Source organism: Stenella coeruleoalba, assembly GCF_951394435.1.
Source record: "Stenella coeruleoalba genome assembly, chromosome: 5".
Lineage (NCBI taxonomy): Eukaryota > Metazoa > Chordata > Mammalia > Artiodactyla > Delphinidae > Stenella > Stenella coeruleoalba.
In genome coordinates, this window is record NC_137150.1 from 123,458,563 (window position 1) to 123,480,546 (window position 21,984).

Below are 21,984 nucleotides of genomic sequence, written 5' to 3' on the forward strand. Positions count from 1 at the left end.
TATTACTATAGGCAGGAATTTGAGAGCAGGGTAACTGAAGCTGGAACCACAAAAGGTTTAGGCAATATTCTTTTTCATCAGATAATGCCAAGTACTCTCTGCCAGACCCTTTTTTTTTCCTATAAGATTATTAAAAAAAGACTTCATAAACAGAATAACATAAATGTTGCAATTTTAAGCCACAGAGGTTTGTTTTGTTTCATTTGGCTTTGAATCATAGTATCAGTTTAGAACCTTAAAAGAGAAATGAATAAATGAATCAAGGGCTACATATATCTGAATGTTCATATAGTTAATTACATCACTCAATCTCTCTAACCCATAAAAAAAGATTTTAAGCTCACTATTTCTTTCTTGTACATGTTATGCCATTATTTTTTATCAATATATATGCATATATATATACATATATGTCTTACATGTTATATTACTATTTGAACCATCAAAAATAAAGATATTTTGAATTAAATGAGACATTTAACAGTTCTTCTAGATTTGTAACTTTCTATTAGGAACATACGCGAGAAAGAATGTTTATGGCACTTAACTAATGTTGCTTAAGAGGCTAGAGAAGCTTAAACCAATTTCATACTATATCTAATCTCTTGACAACAATACTAAGGGAATCTTTATGATCTCTATTTTGTGGAATTAAAAGAAAAGCTGAACTTCAGAAAAAAATAAGTGATCTATCTGCCCAAAGTCACAGGCATGCTAAGTGACCAAAGTGGAACATGAACCCTGGTCTTTTGACTTAAATTTTAGCTTCTTTCCCTTATCTATGGAAATAATGGAAATGTCATTGGTCTGGACATTTGTGTCTAATTCACTGGAATTATAACATTTGCTTCTAATTCCAGCTCAATCAGTAACAGTGTATCTGTCAATAGACAAGTGATTTTGACTCCCATGTATTCACTTTTTTATTCAGATGCAAAAAGAAGAACTTTGGATGAATACTTTGCTAGATTCCTTCTAGATCTGTTTCTGGCTTACATGTTCTTTCAATTGATTCCAAGTTTTCTAAAAAAATATGATAAGAATAAGATGTTAATATATCATGTTACATATATTATTCACACATACTTATATGTGTATGAATATTAATATATTATGTAAAATATATATCCGTGTGTGTCTGTATGTTTGTGTGTTATTTCTGATACTTGTGGAAAAATAAATCAAAATCTAGGCATTTTCTATAATAATCCATGTTGATAGACATATTATTTTTGTTATACATCACCTCATTTTCTTCTATTAAACAGTACTCATTTCTTGAAAAGTGAAATGTTTAAATATATATGTTAAGACATTTCAAATATGTAGTGGTAAATTTTCACTCATGTGATCATTTTAGACCAACCTAAGATGTATTAACCCTTTTAATAATGGATATTTTATGACATAGTATATGTTTGCTCTGTCTGGCTATCAGATGGATTTTGGTAGGCATTATTTTGGATACAGTGATTTTTAATGGTAACGTCTTATTTTCTCTTAGCATGTTCTCTTATCCCTTAAACTGTCATTATTTTCTTTGCCATGGTAGTGATATTGTTAACAAAACTTGGAAGAGTAGAAATCAAAAAAGATTTCTATTTGATGGGTTGTAAATGATATGGAAGAGAATAAAAATACATAATACTCTCCAAATTATTTTGAATTGGTCAGTTAACATAAAATAAGGAAAATTATGTTTGATACATATAGCCTCTCATGTGTCTTAATAATTTAGAAGTCTTGTTAGGAATGAAGCAATTGCTTCCTTTTAGATAGTTTAAAATTTCCATAGAAACCATGTTTGAGTTTTACATTCATGAAATATGAAATGAAAAATTCCTCTTATAAAACTAAGAAAATAAAGGAAATTCATCATATTATACCGAAATGATACTTGAAAAATTTTACATGAATAGTTACACTAATTGCTGGGGCCATTCCTTGCTCACATAGCTGTTTATCAAAGACAGAATGATAAATATAAGCTACGGTTTATAAAATCCTTTCAAAAATATTAAAATAAATGATTCATATTGTGCACAGATGGCTAAATGTGAAAGTACCACATTATGTATTCAGATATTTTTTGTCCTTTATGAATTAGGTAGGCTTTCAGTGAACTAAATATACACAGTACCTTTAAATGAATTATTGGAATGATTAAGTTTTAGGAGACTTTTAAAGTATGAAAATCCTGAGAAACCATTGTAATAAATTGCAGTAGGGAACATTAGAGTTAGTTTAAATGTGTAATTCACACAAGTATATAATTTTAATTTTATGAGATTTTAATTCCATAGTTGGAAAATGACGAATGCTAATAGTTAAAGATCACAACATCTTATTTTCTCTTCATTGCATGAGCTTTCTACTTGTAAAGTTGTTAATACTATAAGTTTGAAGGCTATTAAGTGATTTTAGTCTTTGCACTTCCTGATGCTGTGAGTGGCTTTCATCTAAGGTACTTGGAACAGAATATTTTCATAGAAAGAAAATTGAGTGCCTTTTTTTTCAGTTAATTTTTATTTTGTTTTACCTAAAAAATATTGTAGTTTGTTGCTCACTTACTCTCTAATAACATGGAAATTGGAAAGATTATGGTTCTGTAATTGATAGAGTATGGTGGGAAGAAATAGTTGCATTGAGGAAAATGATTTCAATATTCATACAAATCCTGACTATCTTAAAATTTGTTCTTGGACAAGTCACTTGCAATATTACCTCTTTGTATTATTTCTTGAGTCTACATCATAGTAAATCCCATCTTTGCTCCCCATCAACAACATGGTTACAAATTAACTAATAAACTGGGGGAAATATGTTTATTTTTTCTTTCACTTATTAGAGCAGGAATTGACAAACCTTTTCTGTAAATGTGCAGATAGTAAATATTTTAAGCTTTATAAACCATAGATTCCCTGTAGGGGACTCAGTAATCAATGTTGTAGCACAAAAGCAGCCACAGACGAAATGCGTACACATGGCTGAATTCCAGTAAAACTTTATTTACTAACACAGGTGGTCATATTTTTCCTGCAGAAAGTAGTTTGCTAACCCATGTTTAAAAAAAAATAATAATAAAGACACAAGCACTCTTACAGCCTGGACATATCAAGGATAAGGAACCCCTGAAAACTGTTTCTGGGTGACTCATCATCGGTTGAACCATTTTAGCAGAAAATACTCAGGGAGGTGTTGGGGTTGTTACATGCTACCTGGACAAGGACAGGAAGACATATTGGTAGAGTTTTCAAAACAGTTGAGAAGGTCTCAGAAGATATAACTTGTTTTCTTTCCATCTGAACTATAAGGGAAGTTACTTGAAGTCCTGATAAGATCTTCCTACATTTCAGCAACATCAAGTGGCAACAAAAACCTTCATGGGAATGTGAGGACCCAATATGATTGCTCCACCAGTGAAGAGAACGTTGACATATATGTTGTTCTATTTAGCCATCAGCTTGTATTAAGACTTATCATACTTTAATAAAGGATCATAAATGCCTCGAGAATCTCCATGCCTTCTTTGTCTCCCCAAAACTACTACGTATTAGGGTGTCTGTATCAATGAGCCTTTCTGTAAGTCTCTCTTATATGGTGTGGCTTGATCTCACCCTAGTTGGGGATAACGACTCAGCTGCTGTCTACAGCTGTATATTAGGCTAAATAAAAGATAGAAGAATTAAGCCACATGAAGTGGTATCTTTCCTATAGTTAAATCATCTATTGAATGAAAAATAAAATACATCAAATAATTAATCTAATGTTATTTATTGATTAACTTATATGTCCAGTTTTTCTATTACCGGAAAGCATTTCTGTAATATTAGAACTGTGTTTATTTACTGTATGGTAGAACATTCCTGTAATGCATTCTATACCATATGTACATATAACTTTGTGGAGAGATTTTTCCATTTCTACATAGATTGCATTTATGGTGCAGAGACCATTCAGGTATTCTATTTCTTCTTGAGTCAATTTTTATGTTATATTTATTTTTAAGAGTATATTAATTTCCTCTATGCTTTCATATTTCTTTCAGAAAAGAAACTAAGAAATTTAAGAGAGAACAGCTAAGGAATTGGACATATGATTACTCTGTCTTTTACTTTCAGTCTTGTGTTTCACAATGAAGCCTTTAGCATAATGAAAGATTTTATTTTTACGTTAGCATTAAGCCTCTTTTGATTCTTATTCTGTTTAGTTATGTATTTATGTATTTATTTATCTATCTAGAGGTAGTAATTAGTTTTGGTCAATCCATGTTCTTCTTTGTTTAAATACTTGTGAGTAGCCACTTACTTTGCTCCAAATAACCAATTCAATTTAGCTTTTTATTTGCTTTTCAGTTATAAACCTTTGTAGACCATAAATACACTTCTACCTATGAAAATCAAGGACACGCTTCTATTTCTCCACTGTGAAAACCTGGATCCCAGGAAAACCTTTTTCTGTCTGGTATGCAGGGGAGTAGGGAAGTACAAAGTAACAAAACAATATGGGTAACAATGCAGTCTTTCTTAAATCAATATGGGGTTATTCTACATTAATGTCTTCTCAAATTTGGAAATATATCTAGTACTTAGATTTCAGATTGGAAATAGAGAACAAGAAATTCACATGTAGGAAAAAGAAATGAAAGAAACCTAAGAATGCAGAAATAAGCTTCAAGACCTCAGCTTTATTGCCAAGGTTAATTCCATCTTAGTTAATTCTCATTTTATCCCTGTTACTGTCTGATACAGTTTTTGTGTAACAACAAGGACAATTTCCTTATCTTGTCTCATAAAGAGAGAACATATTTACATTGACCTGCTTCTAATGAAAGCATTTCATTTCTCTGAAAGCAGTTAGTAAATACATTTCTGAGCACTGAGTATGTGCCAAATCTTGTGTTAGGTACATTAGAAATGAAATATCTAAACATTGCCAATCTTTCAATGCCAAGAGTAACATTGGAGAAATGCCTCTAACTTCTCAAATCTATATTATTTTTCCTCCTTCTGAAGAGCGATCACCCTAAGTAATCAAATTGATTATTTCCTTCCGTTTCTTATCTTTCATTGCATCTAGCCATGAAGATGTACTATAAATTGGCATTACCTTAGTGTGTTCTGAAATATTTAGTACTTTTAGGGCCCTTTAGTAATATCTGTATATTCTTTTACAGTACCACTACTGATTGCACTTTCTTTACTGATCCCATGAGCTAAGTTGGTCCTGATCCTGTTATTCCCATTTTACTCATAAAGAAAATGTCTTATGATGATTAAATGGCTTCTAGTGCAGTTGATATTTTGGAACAAGACAGTATTTGTGTGCTATTTGTTCTGATCCAAAATTCCATGTCTTTTTTAGTGTTTTATAAGCATCTTTTTGAAAGTTTAAATTCCCAAGAAGGCTACCCAGCTGAACTGCTTACTCTAAACATATGGATTTTTAGTATATCTAATGAACAACCTAAGGGATAATTTTATTTGAAGAAACAAGGAGTATTTTTCTGTCAATATGTAATACTTTAAGGCTCTTAACTTTACAATAAGACTGCATATGTGATTCAAAATGTCTCATTGATTTCATTATACTAGTGCAAAGCTCACAAAACCTAAATACCAAACATAATACAAATGAATGATTTTATTGTTTATATTTTTTATCATTATGATTTTACTTTTTAAGTGAAGCATGCAAAGATATAGTTTATAAATGAATGAAAGAAAAGTATGGTTCTAGTTGAGAAAAATAATTAAATGATTATAAGGAAGGGTTTGTCAGAAAACTTTTTATCCTTTTGTATTTAATGCCTTGGAGAGTACTCACCACACAGTTGATGCAGTATGGTTACATATTAATGAAAACTGAAAAGAATGAGAGAAAGTAGGTGGCTATCATAGATAATCTAATGCATGACATTGAGAGTAACAATTACTTGGAGGGTAGAGTGTGTGACAATATTCTTTCCATTACTGCTGTCCAGTGCATGTGTAGTTATCTTCATGTGTTATGTTCTAGTATTTGGTAAATATTGTGGCAGTATGTGAGACTCAGCTGGATATGTGCACCAAAAATGCTTTCTGTTTGCACCAAAAAGTTTCTGCTTGAAACTTTCTGTTTCAAGCCATAGAAAGATATTATATACATATAAAAGAAAACATTGCAGGTTGGGGAGGTATAATACTGGATAAATTAAACAACTTTTATTACATTTAAAATTGAAATAGCTAAAGGGTAAAGATGATTTGGAACTTTCAAACAAAAAAACATGAGTCAGAAACAAGCATCTGGCCCATTTTCACACTAAAGGCTTCTGCCAACCACTACAAAATTGAAATTCTGAAAAGACTGTTGCGCTGAGCATAGGAAACAGGAAAGAAATCCAACGGCTACCAGAAAGTCTGGAATGTACTAGGAGAATGTTGCCTAGGATGTTGAACATTGATTTCAAAGAATAACAATCATAGTGGGGGAATGATTGGAAAATAAACCAAGCTATAAAGAAAAGGACATCTAAGAAAAAAAATTAAATGTGACACAGGGTAGAAGACAAAACACACACACCCACGTATTTATAGCTGCATGGTAGAAATCAACACATGAAAGTTACTGTGAATAAGCCCATCCCAATAAATAGGAGAGCACAGAGGGAATTAATATACTCTTAAAAATAAATATAACATAAAAATTGACTCAAGAAGATATAGAGTACCTGAATGGTCTCTGCACCATAAATGCAATCAAAGTAGAAATGAATAACACTACACAAAGTTACATATGCATATGGTATAGAATGTTCTACCATATAGTAAATATATGTGGCTCTAATATTACAGAAATGCTTCCAGTAAATAGAAAAACTGGACATTCTTCATCTCATTTTAAAAGCCATGCATAATCTTGATACTAAATCAATTGAAATAGATTGAAAGAAAGAAAAAATGCATATTATTTTCACTGAAAATATATTCCTATCATAAATTAATTACTGAACAATACATAAAATACATTATGAAAATATTGCATTTATCCTATGAATAAGCTAAATGCTTAATATTGACAAGTCGAACATGGAATCCCCACATTAACATATTAAAATAAATACTATTTCAATAAATATAGAAAATATGTACATTTCAAAATAACTTAATGTTTAAAACACCTTTCAAACTAAATAGTGGAGAACTTTTAAATCTTATTACAAGCAGGTATGAAACGCTGAACGCCATGATTAAACATGAATTGTTGAAAGCATACCTTTAGAATCAGGAAAAAAATAAGATTTCAGCTATTACCAGTTTCATTAAGAAATATATATATTGACGATTCCTGTAGCCATATGAAGGTGAGAAAAATAAATCAAAGTTACATATCTGGAAAGGAGAGAAAAAACTTGCAGAAAATTTAATAGACTATACAGATAAATTATTAGAATTTATAAAGTCATGAATAAAGTTTGGTGTTTAAAAATTAATATAAAATTCAAATGCATTTCTATAAAAATTAATCTAGTAATGCAGTTTAACTGAATAACTTTTAGAATTTTAACAAATAATTAAGTACATAAGAAGACTATAATAAAAATTTTGTGGCTAGTACTGAAGAATATTTAACAAAATGTTGAATATATATCTTAACATTTTAGGATCCAGAGTTATATGCTTAAGGACCTAGAGATATACGCTAGCCTAGGGATAGAAACACTTAATATCATGGGTGAAAAATATCTCCAAAGCTTTTGTTGGTGTTCAAATCAAATTCCCAACTAAGTATTACCAGGCACACTGATTCTAATATTCATCTAGAGCAGGGGTCTCAACTTCTGTACTATTGACATTTGGAGCCAGTTTAGCCTTCACTGTGGGGTGCTGCCCTGTGTGTCTCTAGATATTTAGTAGCATCTTTTGGTGTGTGCCTTCCAGATGCCTTTCATGCCAATCAAACATGTTTGTAGACATCATCAAACATCCCATTATGAGCAAAGTCACCGCTAATTGAGAATCATTGATATAGGGGAATGTATGGCTGAAAATAGCCAAGATTCTTTGGAAAAAAATAGAGATATGGCTTTCTCAATCAGATGTTACATTATAATGTTAAATTTTAGAGATTAAGAATGTGTATTCTATGTGGGTCTATTGCTGTTTTGTGTATAAGTTCATTTGTATCATTTTTCTTTTAGATTCTACCTATAAACGATATATTTGTCTTTGTCTGTCTTACTTCACTTAGTATGATAATCTCTAAGTGGTTACTAAAGGGGAAAGGAGTAGGGAGGGATAAATTAGGAGTTTGGGATTAACATATACATAGTACTATATATAAATAGGTAACCAAAAAGGACCTACTGTATAGCACAGGGAACTATACTCAATATTTTGTAATAACCTATAGGGAAAAAAATCTGAAAAATAATTTATATATGTGTACACATATATATGTATATATATATATATAACTGAATCACTTTGCTGCACAATTGAAGCTAACACAACATTATAAATCAACTATTCTTCAATAACAATAAAAAATAAAGACATGGAATAAAATCTAAAAGAAAGAGATTAAGAATGTGTAGTACAACTCTACAGTAATAAAATGAGTTATTCAGTAGTTACTTATGAAACAATTAGTTCTTCATATGGGGAAAAATAAAATTCCATCCCTTACTCATGACCTGGAAAAATAACATTGAATAGAGAAGTGGGTTTTTTTGTTTGTTTCTTTTTCTTACTGGAGTATAGTTGCTTTACAGTGGTGTGTTAGTTTCTTCTGTAAAGCAAAATGAATCAGCTATACGTATATATATATCCCCTCCTTTTTTGGATTTCCTTTCCATTTATGTCACCAACAGAGCATTGAGTACAGTTCTCTGTGCTGTACAGTCGGTTCTCATTAGTTACCTATTTAATACATAGTAGTGTATATATGTCAAATCCAATCTCCCAGTTCATCCCACCTCTCCCACCACTGCACCCAGGTATCCATATGGCCGTTCTCTATGTCTGTGTCTCTATTTCTGCTTTGTAAATAAGTTCATCTATATCACTTTTTTAGATTCCACATATAGAAGTTGATGTAAAAAGCAAATTATAAAACTTTAGAAAGCAAACTAAGTGAATACTTTATAAATTTGTGTAAGAAGTTATAAAAGACAAAAAATAAAAAAAAATAACATATGGAAATAATTTATAAAGTTGACTTATTCAACATAAAATGTTATCTATTTAAAAATTAGAGTGAAAATATAGGACATTCACTGCCAGAACCAACCAAGGATTTTTATTCCAAATATATAAGCAATATCTATGAGTCAATAAAAACAGTTATCATATGGAAGTGGTTGAAAAACATCAATAGGTATTTCACAGAAGAAGAAATGCAAATAAACTAGAAACCTATGTAAAGAAGCTCAATCCCATGAATATCAGAAGGAACTTTAAATCCATAAAATACAATTTTATGCTCAGCAATTTGATAATAATTAAAATGAAATTAATCTATTTATACTAAGTGTATAAGAGTGTGAGACAACAGAAGTTTTCATCCTACCACTAGTGGGAGTGTAATTAGTATATTCATGTAGGGTAATTTTTTTTTTTTTTTACATTTCCAATAAAGATGAACATGCACATTGGTGGATATTCTTTGTGATTCTTATGAATGCCCACCTCTCTGAGATTCAAAGGCAATGTTTTTTAATGTGAGCAATCAGTATATATAAATATTATTATTTCTTAAACCAAAGAGATTCATTTTATTCAATTTTATCTTTATTTCAAAAGAAAAATGTTCAAAGAATATGTGAAAAATATTGCTAATGAAATTGTTGTGGTATAGTTCTGCTGTTAACATGGAGTACATTTAAACTCTGTGTGAAAAGGGAGAAACAAATATCATATATTAATGAATGTATGTAGAATCTAGAAAAATCATACAGATGCATCTATTTGCAAAGCACAAATAGAGACATAGATGTAGAGAACAAATGTGTGCACACCAGTGGGGAAAGAGGGGTGGGATGAATTTGGAGATTGGGATTGATAAATATATGCCACTGAGTATGAAATAGGTAACTAGTGAGGACCTGCTGTATAGCATGGGGAGCTCTACTCGGTGCTCTGTTGTGACCTGGATGGGAGGGACATCCAAAAGTGAGGGGATATGTGTACACATATGGCTGGTTCACTTCACTGTGCAGCACAAACTAGCACAACATTGTAAAGCAACTATACCACAATAAAAAAATATATATATATATTAAAAATATAATAAAAAAATAAAATCTTCTGTGCATTTGTTCCAGTTATTTTAACATAGTGGGTTATAAGACATCCTATTCAAAAAGAAATTACAAATTCAATTTAAATATCCAACTAATATCAAGTTATACTGACAGTTCACTGAGTTTAATTCACTGTGTATATATATATATATATATATATATATATATAGTCAGCTACTAGTTTGCTGTCACATTTTATAAAGAGTTCTGACAAGGCCACACTTCTATAGTAATTTAATACTATAGAATGTGATATGGAATGTAAATGAACTAGAAAATAATGCATTAGAAGCTCTGTAATATCTAAATTAGGATGGATATATTAATATTCTCATTTTTGGTAGCCACCAGCATTTTTGACTACATAATTACATGTTTGATTATGTTTTTACATAAACCAGAATGATACCAAACTTAAAATAGGAAAAAATAATAAATACGTAGTAAAACTGAATATAAATACAAAGATATCCAACCTCCTTAGAGATATTTTCAGATGATCGTGATATCTTATATTTCAATATTTAAAGCACATACTTCCCAGTGTGTTATGACTTTAAAAAGTTTATGAAAATTAAATATAATATTTTTTCTCAGTGGTTTCTTGAATTGTTTTTAGTCTTAAAAATATCTAGCCTTAGAATTTTTTCAATATTTCACAGCATGAACATGTTATTCTTGGTCTCTGGGGCATAATTTTTAACATAAATATATATCTGTAACTGTAATATATATATTTTACTCAATTCTCAGCCAAGCTATCTGCTTTTCTTCTATTTATCTATCTTTAGATCATTTCACTTAAGTATCACCTTTCAATTTTGTGACATTCTATCCATTTTTAATTAATCTTTTCCTAGGTCCATAATATTTTAATTGCTCACTTATTAAAAATATGTGTTAAAATATCTTCTAAAACAACTGCTCTAGGGCTTCCCTGGTGGTGCAGTGGTTGAGAGTCCGCCTGCCGATGCAGGGGACGTGGGTTCGTGCCCAGGTCCAGGAAGATCCCACATGCCACGGAGCGGCTAGGCCTGTGAGCCATGATCGCTGAGCTTGTGCGTCTGGAGCCTGTGCTCCGCAATGGGAGAGGCCACAGCCGTGAGAGGCCCGCGTACCGCAAACAAACAAACAAAAAAACAACTTCTCTAGTTATTATAGAAGAAGAAACTTCTTGCCTCCAATAATCTTGCATTCTAGTGGGAGGAGACAGAATTACAATAAACAAACAATCAAATATCAGAGAATAAACAGGTGAATTAGCAAGATTAGGTATTAAATGATTAGGTAGACTAGGTAGTAAATGATGGCCTGATTTAGAGGTCATGTAATACCTGTAAGAGCATTCCAGGGAAGCTTTAGCCATTATAAAATTGACTTGGGTATCTATGACCAGCATTTTAAAAAGTAGAATAAAATAGCAGACTGTGGCAAAAATAGTACAGCATAGCATAGCATAGCATAGCATACAACGGAAAAATCAGGTGCTCTATACATAGAGTAAGTGTTCTAAGAGTTCTTTTGTGTGTTGTGTGTGAAACTGCATATGTTTATGTGTGTTTACATGTTTGTGTACTGGAAATACAATACAATATGCATTTTCATTGGTCCAGGTCAAAAAAGTTTGGAAAACACTGATATATTGCAAACACGCTTTTATAGAAATAGGCTTTAGATATAACAGTTATTTAGCAATTACTCTACAAAATTCACTCCTAAGTGCTTCCTATTTAATCCTCGCAACAATAGTATTAGCATTTATTTTCTTTTTCCAGAGAAGGAAATTGAGGCACCAGACAGGGTAAGTACTTTCTCAAGGGCAGTTTCAAAATTAACATTGAATTTGAATGTATACTAATATCAAGTATCCACATTTAAAATAGGGTTTGATTTTCATGATTGAGACAGATAACAACCATCTTTCTATTTTGGAAACATTGTTTCATTTCTTTAATTTTCAATTTTTTACTCTCATAAAAAATGCTGCAGCATTTTGTAGATAAAATTGTGTGCACATATGACTGTTTCCTTGGAAATTTTCTTGGATATATTAATATTTAAAGTCCCAGATATATTTTGACCAAATGACATCTAGAAAGGTCACTGAAGTACATGAATGTCTTAAAGGTGGAGGTTCTCCTGTTCAAGTACCCAGTTTCTCCCACTAACCTAGAGACTTGAGTTTTTTTATACCGTTGTTCTTTGTAAGGTTCATGACATTAACTCTGGCATTCTTCCCATCTCCACTCTTGTTCACAGAACTACTACTTACATTTCTAAGTATTGTCCAGTTAGATCCAATGAATTCCTTTTTACTTCTTTTTGCCATATTGCCTACAGGAAGTCACTAGTTTTTTGTCTTGTTTTGTTTTTCAGCCTTGTTTCCTTGTTATTTTTCTTTAGTTTTCCCCTGATGTAGAGAAAACAGAATAAATGAGTAGTGAGGCATGATATTGCCTTTGACACATGGTTGCTACACAGACAGGTCATGACCACTGTGACCACACTAGTTTTTCTGGTAAAAAGAGATCCCATAAAACAGAGTTGGACACATAGAGTTCAGGTGGTTAAAACTATTTCCCTATGTCTTTGAGGGCATCTGACCTTCCCAAGCTCAGAAGATAGACTGTCCTTTGTAGTTAATGTGTTTCTCATGTCAGGCAATTTTTAAGCTGACACTTTTGCTTGGTTCCACTACCAAACTTATAAATAGAGTGAACTAGGCTGTGCTCTCTATTAACCTAAAAATATAAGTCCTGATAGAGAGTTTGTGCAGAAGAAATGACAGCAAGTCCACTGGATTACCAAGGAATTTTATTAAAAGTTGTATCTGGCATGGGGCCTGCCTCTATTGCTATTGGATGTAAGATATTTAGGGTTTGGAGACATGAATGAAGTTTCTTAACTTCATTTGAATAATACCCCTGCAGTGTGCTGTGATGTTATTAGATATGACCGATAGAGAAGAAAAGCTCAAGAACACATGATTAACCACTATATATCCTTCAACAGTTTTGGAAGAGGTCAGCTCGTGAGATTGGGTGTCCAGTGCTGAAATTCTAAGTTCAGTGGCATTGAACTGCCTAGAAGAGTTAAGGAGCAGTGTAAAGTAATTAATTGGAGACAGTGCATAGAGCTGGGGTTATCTGACACGTAGACACTGGATCTAGAGGATTGAACAAATAGCGGTGTTCTGGATGGGCTCAGATAGAGAGTTCTGCAATACATGTCAATGGTGGCTGCAGGAATCTTTGTTAGTCTGGGCTTATGTGACCAAAACAGATCACTCACTTGGCTAGCAGTTTGTGCTTCTTTTGACCAGGGGTTCATTTGACGCAGTTTACTTGAGTGATGCACATTGCCTTTCCATGAATCTTAGGCTTCTCAGTGCATGGTGGCTGGGATCCAAGAAAAAGAAAGTAGAAGATGCCAGATATTTTGAATTTTGGCAAGGTTCCAGAATATTAAATTTTGTCTTTTCTAATAAACTCAGTTCCTCAATGGGGAGTGAAAAGCATATACAAGGAGAAAAGAAATTGAATACAATCATTTACAGATCCTTCTCACCAAAAAAAAAACACTTTTACATTAACCACATATTTATCATGTCCAGCACTCGTCGTTCTTTCAGTCAAGTGCTCTATTGATATGTCTTCAAATTCACTGAGCTTTCCTTTGGCTGTGTACAATCTGTTGCTAAGTCTAGTCATTAAAGTATTCATTTCAGATATTGCCCTTTTCAATTTTAGAGCTTCCATTTGGTTCTCTTTTATAGTTTTCATTCTTTTACTGAGATTCCCCATGTCTCTTTTCTCCTCTAAGTCCTTAAAACATTTGCTATAATAGTTAGAACTTACCTGTGTTAAAACTTAACCTGCTAATTTTAATTCTTGAAATTCTTATTTATATATTGCTAGATATTTCTAATTTTAAAAATCACCACAGGCTGGGTGACTTAAAACAACTTGAATTTGTTTTCATACAGATCTGTGGGTCAGGAGTGTGACACAGGTCTCAATGGGCTACAGTCTAGGTGTCTAGAGGGCTGCATTTCTTTCCAGAGTTTCAAAGGAGAATCTGTTTCCTTATGTCTTCCAGCTTTTAGTCGAGCTTTTAAAGGCTGCCCCATTTCTTGGTTCATGGTCTTCCTCCAACTTCAAAGCCGGAAAAGGCAGTTTGAGCTTTCATATTACATCACTTAAGACTTCTCTTCTGTCTCTTGATTTCAATTTTAAGGATCCTTATGATTACATTGGGCACCCTTGGATAATCCAGGATAATCTCTCCATTTAAAGGTCATTTTATCAGGAACTTAATTCTTTATCTGAAACCTCAATTCCCAATTTCTATGTAATCTAACATTCATAGATTCTTCAGATTAGGGTATAGACATATTATTTATTTATTTTTTTAAATTTTGGTGGGGGCATTGTTATTCTGCTTACCACACAAACCCGGTGAAAATTTCATTTCAGTTATTGTTCTTTCTGGTTACAATTCCCATTTGTCCTCCTATCTAGTTTTCATTTTTCTGCTGATAGTCCCGTAATTTCTATTATTATGTTAGTCTTTTACTTTATGTCCTTAAAACATTCGTATGAGTTGTATTAAATTCTCATTTACTAATTTCAGTTTTCTAAATTCTTTTTTTTATATGACCCGTGGTATATTTAAACCACATCACATTTTAATCAGAACTTCTATTTTTATGGTTCCAGTAGGAAGTTTTGATTATCACCAACATGTACTCTTTAATATTTACTTATAGGTATTTATTTCTCTTAATTTTGCCCATGATCCATTCAGGCAATTCACTCTAGAACATTTAAATCATGTTTTGAACTTTCTCTGATTATTGGTGTTGTCATGGAATATTTTCTAATGCTTGTCCTTGCTCTGACATTTCCCAAACCCCACATATGTGTTCTTCCATCTAAAGTTCTTGCTATCTATCTAGTCCAGAGATTTTTTATTTAGACTCTGTCACTGCCACTTAATTTCCAACCCTGCAATGTCTGTTTTTCAGGTCAATTTTCAACCTCATTAATATAGGTTAAGTTGAGGAAGAGTCTTAGACTGAGACAATAAGGAGAATGAATATCTTTGAGGTTCTGACATTTTTTGTTACTTCTAGATGCTTCAGAACAGAAAATGAAGAGGTGCAGGAAGATCCAAAATAGATGTGTGGTGTGTGTGTATGTGGTTCTGTGTGTGTGTATGTGTGTTTGTTCCTTGTATCCTTGTGGTCTGGAGCAGAGTTCAAGAAATTGTATCTTTCTCCTGAAAAAGAAAATTAAGAATCTAAGAAGTCACTTCTGCCTAATTAGTTTTATTTATATTCTTTATCTACATCCTGCTAAAAGAATCAGTCCCCAATATGATTACTTATTCTTCTAGTCTCAAAAAGTTTGTGCTTTTCTGATATGTAAATATTGAACTGTTTTTTGGTGACTTTTGTGAGTATGAGCACATGTATGTGGTATGTGGGGTGTGGATGTGGGTGTGGGAGTGTGTGTTTTAGAGGTTAGAAGATACAAACTTTGGGTTTCTTCTATAGGATAAAATATGTGATTTATCCCTGAAGGCTCTATTAGCTACCTCTATATGTCCCTAAAGCACCCTGCACTCTCTCCTACCAGGATTTAATTCTCCTTGTAAAGCAGTGCTTATTTGCCTATAATATTAATTTTTATTGTTCATTATTATTCTAGAGCCTGGCACAAATAACATTTGCTAGGATAATGCTAATGAGTAATTAAATATTTATTCAGGAGGAAATTTGATGTATGCAGAAATATCTGTAAGTATAACCTGTGTTAACAAAATGATAAATTTTGAAAGAAATGAACTTACTCTATATTTTTTACAAGTTACCAAGATTAGGTAAAGTTTAATTTTATTACTTTTATTACATTACAAACTCAACATTTGTAAACAACAATATAACATGCATCCTTTTGCATCTTGTCAAAGCTTATTGCTATCTAGAAACATTAGTAAAATCATTCCTACTAACAATGTAAATGTGAAGGATTTCTTTTAAAAAATGGAATAGCATCAAATTTGTCCTTTGGAAAATATTTTTATTTGCTTATTTTTCATCCTAAAGTGAATTTAAATTTCATTTAATGATTCATTTCTATTATCTCTTAAACATCTATGTAATATGGCCTCTAGGTATGGCTAAAGAGCAGTGATGTGTAAACAACTACAGGTTCAGCTCAGGTGAAACAATATGAAAAGCCATGCATACAAAGCAAAATGACCTCCTGTGTAGAAATTGATCATGGAATTACCTTAGAACCTACATTAAGCAACTTTATTACAGGAATAATATTATGTTGATAAGGTAGCAAAATATTAAAAAACAGATTCTAGGACACTTAGGGTGATCTATTATCAACCAGTTCTTTTTTAATTTCTGTAATTGAACTCACTTAAATAGCTGCTTTTATGAAACATAAGTAAATTAGTTGCTGACCTATTGCCATCACATTTATTTTTCCTCTTGTCATAGGATGAATGTGTTTGTAAGGCAGCCAACAACTTAGAAAAAAACGAGGTTTCAACTCAGGTGATTTTGTTGATGGCTTGCCAGGTATTGACCATATATTTCGACAATGCCCATTATGATGTGGATCACAAACAAGCAGAAATAAGGCAGGACACTTTGAGAAAGAATTCAAGCAGCAGGGACTTGAATGAATGAGAGGCACTGAATGCTGAAGACAGCAGGGACTTAACCTGGGACAGGGAGATGCCTAGATAAAATCAAGGGAAAAGCATACCCACTAAATAAGATACAGACATAGCAGACAGATAAGGTAACAAGGTAAGGGTGAAAAGTATGTTTTGCCTGAGGCTATGGTGTAACAATAAGACAAGATTCTAGACCTCCAATCTTAGGGTGCACCATGATTATTAATCAATTATTAGTTTTGTTCAGACATTGATGAATTTAATATTAAAAAACATTTATTTAATCCAATATGTATTATGTGTCAGGAACTTTACAAATGATTAACTTGACCTTTTGAAAATATCAAAAGGTAACTAATATCAATACCATTTTACTGATGAGAATTTAGGTTCAGTTTAAGAAATTTGCACAATATCAAACAGAGAGTAATTAGCAAAACAAAAAATAAAAATTTTCCCTGTTGCCTCATATAATCAGGAAAGTTTGGAGGGGTGTATATTTGAGAAGTACAACCAGTGATTCTTGCCTTTTTCTGCTTTTTGTCATTATTCCTCTCTACGTGTCACATTCATTTTCTATTTATGCTGATTGGTTTTCTCCATGGAGAGAAACAAGGGCAACCAGCAGCTCCTGGGCTCATATTTTTCATCCAAGAGTAAGGGCATTATTCTCCGAATTCCAATTTAAATATCTCCATGAAAAGACTCGAACTGGTCTTTGGTTTAGGTTATTCACCCAGTCCCTAACACTGGTTAGGAAAGTGAGACTGTATGGTGTCCAGCATGGGACAGGTACCAATCATAGTCCAAACACTTTCATCAAGGCAGCAGAATCACGTAGGAAGAGGGTGGTGGTATTATTTAGCTAAGGATGCCATAACAAATGACCACAAACTGACTGGCTTAAACAACAGGAATGTATTGTCTCCAACTTTTGGAGGCCAGGCCAGAAGTCTGAAATTAAGGGGTCAGCATGGTTGATTCCTTATGAGGGCTGTGAGGGATAGATCTGTTCCAGGGCTCTCACCTTTGCTTATACCAGGCCATCTTTCCCTGTGTCTCTTCACATGGCATTATCCATGTGTTCATGTCTCTCTCAAACGTTCCCCTTTTTATAGGGATAGCTATCACCTCATTTTAACTTGATCACTTCTGTAAATACCCAATCTCCAAATAAGGTCACATTCTGAAGTACTGGAAATTAGGAATTCAGTGTATGAATTTTGGCATGACACAATTCAACCCATAAAATTGGTTCTCATTTGGACAACATGGTTGAGGTTTCCCAAAAGAATGCAAGATGTGTTTCTTGAAATACAACCTACATTATTTACTGTATATTAATTATGTAACTCAGTAGCATCTGATAGTTTAGTGCCCCTTAATATTTTCTGCCTTCTTCATTACTTTTCTTTCTGTGTTATTTAAAATGGCTCCTCCTTTCAAAAGCTTTACACCATATCACAATATGTTGTAGTACTTCTGTTTTCCTAAATCTCAATAATAGAGATAATTGTACATGTACTATTTTTTCATAGTATAGATTTATTTGAAAAAATATTTTGTCCCATCTATGTCATTCACGTTACAGTACAAATAAGGCACCTGCAGATGAGGATGTTGGTTAGTGTTTAATTTTCAGAGTCAGCACAGTATTTTGGATAGATGACCAAGTTAAACGACTCTGATATCACCAACCAGCCAGCATGACAGAAACAGATCATTAAGCCTGGAATTTTCACAGGTAATAAAGATCTGAAAATAATCACTGAATTCTTTGCCCCATCCTATGATTACATAATTAACTCCCAAAGAGGCAAACTAAAGCCATAAATCTATCTAATATTTTCAGCGATGAGTATATAGTATGCTTCAAATTAACTATCAACTTCCATTTGTCAAGTAGTTATATTAATGAAATACTTTTATTTTAATGGCTGTAATACTGGCTTTTTTGGTGTGACTTCGTCATGAGCATCATATTTGTGGTTAAATGACAAGGAAAAATTGGCAACATATATTAAAATGGAGCCAGTCTTCTAATATTAAATACTGCTAGCTAATGCATAATTGATAATGTTACAGAAAGCAGGGGTTATACAGTGAAGTCAAGTGGAAAGCTTAATGGTAGATGATTGATGTACAGACATGTTCTAAAATACAAGGAAAAAACAAAGCAGCAAGTACAGGCCTGCTTGGAAATAGAGGCAGGTAGAATGCCTCTGTCTTGCTTTCAGCCAGATTAAGGTGACTCTTTGAATAAAAGTCAATAATACTAACCTTTGTGAATACCAGCTGCAGATCCAAACTAGGAAACTGAGAACATTAAAAATATATCAGCCCTTCTGGCTACACACATAGCACAGGATCACTATCAATAGAAAGTGGTTATGTCATTCTCCCTAGAAGCATTGGACAAAAGAAAAAGAATCAGCAGGGGAAATTTGGAAGTGTGGAATCTCCTAATTAGAGGAAAAAAATATAAAAAGTATTGATCTGAGTACTTGCTGGTTCTGAATATTTATCATAATCACTGGGTGAACCTTTGACATATTTTAATTCATGCCACTCTACTTCCCTTATTCCGATTTGATAAGTCTAGGTTGAGGCCCAGGGATGGTGATTTTTTAAAAAATCCTCTAAGGTGATCTATCTTTTCTCCTTTCAACTTGCCCGCTTACCCATCTAGTATTTGCATATCCCAGATGACTCGTGGTCAGTTTCTGCTCTCAGATGACTTTGAACACGGAAAGATGACTTGGGGAGAAACATCATATATTCTTTAACAAGGCTCTAATAATCCCCATTACATATTTTTCACTTCACACATCAAAAAGTCACTGATAATTTGAAGTGGTTCTTCACCATCATTCCATGTAAAGTGCTTGTGTTCAGATCATGGGGGAATGGTATTTATGGTAAATTGGATATGGTCAACTAATTATCAGAGAATATTTGATTTTTGCTATAGCTAACTTATGATTTCAATTCTACTATGGTTTAACAAATGGATCTGCATCCCAATCTGGTTTTATCCCAATAAATACGTTGCCATTAAATCTTATCTATGATCTACCGGTTAACTATTTCTAACCCTCATACAAATTGTATTCATTAAACTAAAACTTCTTTCAGCATCAGCATTAAATCAATCTCTAATTTGTAATACTGTTTATTTCCCGTGTGGTAAATATTCCCACCATGGCCAATTTCAAGCTACAAATGGGACCTTAGTGAATGAGGAGTTGGGAAGTGTATTAATTTCTTACATCTGCTGTAACAAAGTACCCCCAAACAAGAGACATTTATTCTCTCACAGTTCTAGAAGATAGAAGTTTAAAATCAAGGTTTTGGCAGGGCCATGCTCTCTCTGATATCTGGAGGAGAGGATCCTTTCTTCCCTCTACTTTCTTCTGGTGCTTGACAGTTATCCTTAACATTCTTTGGCTTATAGATGCATCGCTCCAATCTCTACCTCCTTTGTCACATGGCATTTCCCTTCTCTGTGTTGTTGTGTCCAGATTTTCCTCTCTTTATAAGAATACCAGGCCTTGGGTTAGAGCTCTTTGTAACCCAGTATGACCTCATCACCCTTATTTCCAAATATGGTCGCATTCATAGGTTCCAGGTGTTAGAATTTCAATATATAATTTAGGGGGACATAATTCAACCATAACAGGAAAGGAAATACAGTAGCATGCCATTATACAGTATTTCCACCATGAAGATACAGTATATATATATATATATATATATATATATATATATATATATATATACACACATATATATAAACTAAAAAGCATATTTAATGGTAAATGTTTCAAAATAACTAGCAAGTGATATGTTTTGAGTATTTTCATATTTATTGCCTTTTAAATATAACAATAATTATAAATTTATATAATTTAATTTTAACAATGGCTATATTTAACAGTTGTCATGTGTAATTCTTGAACATTTAATAATTGACTCATAATGTGGTATGAGGTAGTTCTAATGCACTACTGATTGGAAACATCATATAACCTAAATCTGAAAAATATGATCTTGAAAGTGGGAGTTAAGGGAAACTAGGGAAAGTCTTTTCCTGACCTGAATTATTTCTCTTTTTATTACAATGCTAAACAAAACTAAAGGCATGTTGCCCATTCTGTCATGGTTAGTGAGGGAGACTATAGTCAAAACAAAGAATATAAGCAATTCAGATACTGAGCTCTGTTTGTAGACAGCCTTCTATTGGTATTTCTCACATGTTTGCAAATCTTGGAAACAAGGCACTGACTACCCTTTTTTTCTGAACTATCTTTCAAGAATGTTTGTATAGTCACCACTTTGGAATACAGAGATGGTGTCTCCCAAATGGCAGGTTTGTTTATAGCTTGGAAGATAGAGATAGTGTTGCTTCCAAAAGACAGGTCTTCTTATGGTTCATTATATTAAAGACACTGTCTCCCACTGGAGCAAAGTGCAGCCACACTTACTGGCCACTAAAAAATATTCTGGTGCTCTAGTTCTGTGATCTTCTTCTCTGCCTCAACATAGTGTGTGCAGATGTCATCCATCCCTCTTTGAGTCATGTGTGGAACATGGGGTTTCAGGAAATGAGTACAAAAATAATGATACTCTGGCTATTGACATTGCTCTGAGTAATCAACTGTACTTGTTCTCTAACCCAAGTTTGTTTTCTTCCCTAAGCATCCATGAAAATATGGTCAGCCTACTAATCAGCTTGCACAGAGAGGAACATCTCAGACCCTCAAGGCTCTTCACATCACCTTTTCTATTGAGCTTTGATTACCTCATCTATAATATTTTGTTGAGCCTAAATTTAAGGCTTCCTCTATTCCTCTTAGAATTATAACGTAGCACAGTATTGCTCTTATATTTGTTTACCCTGTGTTTTCAGATGATTGTAAAATTAACAACAACAAAAGTTCTGAGTCTTATTTGTAACTTCTGTATGACAATATCTGGTAAACTTTATATTATACCTTGAC